The sequence below is a fragment of the Penaeus monodon genome, chromosome 37, assembly GCF_015228065.2.
Source record: "Penaeus monodon isolate SGIC_2016 chromosome 37, NSTDA_Pmon_1, whole genome shotgun sequence".
In the NCBI taxonomy this organism is placed as follows: domain Eukaryota; kingdom Metazoa; phylum Arthropoda; class Malacostraca; order Decapoda; family Penaeidae; genus Penaeus; species Penaeus monodon.
In genome coordinates, this window is record NC_051422.1 from 9,933,341 (window position 1) to 9,935,840 (window position 2,500).

Below are 2,500 nucleotides of genomic sequence, written 5' to 3' on the forward strand. Positions count from 1 at the left end.
AGGAGATAGGGAAGGGGAAGGAGAAAAGGAGGGGGAAGGAGAACCGAAATGGGAAACTGAAAAGGAGGGGAAGGAGAAAAAGGAAAAAGGAAAAATGGGGAACGATGGAAAGGAGAAAAGAGGGTGAAGGAAAAAGAGAAAAGGGCGAAGGATAGAGTAAAAAAGGAGAAAGAAAAGGAGGAAAGAAGGAAAAGATGAAAGAGGAGAAGTGGAGAGAAAGAGAAAGAAAGGCGAGAGGGAGGGAGAGGGAGAGAGAGTGAGAGAGAGGGAGAGAAAGAGAGAGAGAGAGAGAGAGAGAGAGAGAGAGAGAGAGAGAGAGAGAGAGAGAGAGAGAGAGAGAGAGAGAGAGAGAGAGAGAGAGAGAGAGAGAGAGAGAGAGAGAGAGAGAGAGAGGGCGGGGGTGGGGGAGGGGCAGACAGACAGACAGACACACAAAAAGTCAGAATGACTAAAACGCCATAAAGCAAAAGCTGACAACCATGCGACATAGCATGGCCTTGGTCACACAACATATCCGTGGTGACCTAAACAAATCAAACAAAAAAGTTTAATTTGCTTACTCTAACTCCGCGACCTCGTACCCAGAATGTAACTACAGTTTGAACCTCATTTTACCGAGAAGTGAAAAATAATAACTTCTGCTGAGATATGTATAATTGCTACGACAGCAAAACCTAACCTACTTGCAAATTTTTCATACCGTTTCATGCTGAACGGATGTCGGTCTTCCACATAAACACCATTGCAAAAACTCGTCCCAAGAACATTTACGATACAGTACGAACACGCCGTCAACGGCGAAAACGCCCGTTTCCAGTATGAACCACGAAATCTATCTCCGAGGTAGTCACGTCTAAACAAGCAGAATTCTGTCCTAATGGCTCGTTACCGAACATGATTGCACCGGCGGGGAATAACAGTGATAACGGCCATAAAAAACCCGGCTATGACTTAAGCAAGGGCTGGGCAAACCTCTCGTAAACACGCGGCCAACAACAAACGACGGCGCGACATGAACGCCGCTTTTTGTTTACGTGTTCCTTTCGCTGAATTAGTGATAGATCTCTCTCTCTTTTGTTTCCATAAACAATTCTTTCCTTTATTTTCCATTCTGTTCACTCTTGAGATGGACATTGAATAAACACGAATAATAATACTCTGACTACAGAAAGAGTATGAAATCAGAACTTGCACCATTTTCCGCCCCAGATTTTCACCAAGCTGTCCGCTACATAGAGCAAGATAATACAACTTCTGCGCCACGGTATGGAAATGGACTCACAGCGTCCTCGGATTCGTCAGTTGCCTAACACATCCGGGTCACATCATCCTCGCATGCCCGTGTCAACCAAGGGCAAGATACGACGATGAATAATGATCACATAAAACGATAAAAATATGTAGTTGGCTCGGCCAGCATGCAAAGATCTTAGTCGTGCTCCCACTTTGTGTAGGAGAACGTAGAAACAGACTTGATCGATTCAGAGTACGGAATACGTCCCGTTTATCGTACATATTCTTTCAAACGTAGATAAGCCAGCTTTGAAATCTTATATCCTTTTCCTATGTTCGAGGTTGTTTTGATATCCCACTCTTTATCTCCTAAAAAAGTCTAATCAACGAACATAGTCTAAATCCTTACAGCAATCCAGCAGATTCAACTTCGAAAGGTCCTACATTACAAATCCCTTGATTATTTTACATGAAAAAACGCTTTCTCCATTCACCCCCCCCCCACCCTCTCTCTAGCTCCAGGACCTTAACTCTTTAAAGTTCCACCCTCAGACCGCACCAGAGAAGCCCACGTTCACACACTTCGATCTGGATTCCGAGAAGCCTCGCCTCGGTGTCTTTTAAAAAACAGCAACGTATTATGAGGCTTTGCAACGGTTACGTGCTGAGAGTGTATGGATGACACTGTGATGATAATAAGCCTCCTATTGTTGACTGCAATGACTGTCTAAAATGCCTGGAAGGCGACGCTCTTTCGCAAGAAATAAACGCCAGAGGGATACAAAAAAGGAGAGCAAAATAACAATACCAATTATGCGCTCGCGACATGCTTAAAAACACACCCACACTATCTATTATATATCTATCTACCTATTTATCTATTCATCTACCTACCCAAGGCAGGAATCTGCACTAAGGCAGGATCTGCATTCAATCAAATGCACAATTAAAACCATCAGGTGCAAATACACCTGCGCACGAATGCGTGATGTGTGTCTGCTCGCCTGGGCTTCAGCGCCAGAGCCCGACATCTGAAGTGACCTCGCGCTTCCGCCACTTTCCCTGACCTTCTCGGCGGTCTTATGACTCGAGGCCTACGTGTCGCGGCGCCACTTTTTGCCTCTCCCACGTGTAAGAGGACCCCCCCCCCCCGTCAGCAGCGTCGCCCACGTGACCCCCTCGCGTTTGAGGCGCAGTGACTAAGAAGTGTAATGGCGGGACCACATTATTCTCGCATGCAAAAACGTGCCCTCGCCAAGCCGCCTCT

At 45.9% G+C, this 2,500-nt stretch overlaps 1 protein-coding gene across 1 annotated transcript in view; it reads right to left on the reverse strand.

Moving 5' to 3' along the window:
- Window positions 1-2,500, reverse strand: part of LOC119596402 — a 120,352-nt gene that overhangs the window by 5,747 nt on the left and 112,105 nt on the right. The gene's annotated exons all lie outside the window — the stretch shown is intronic.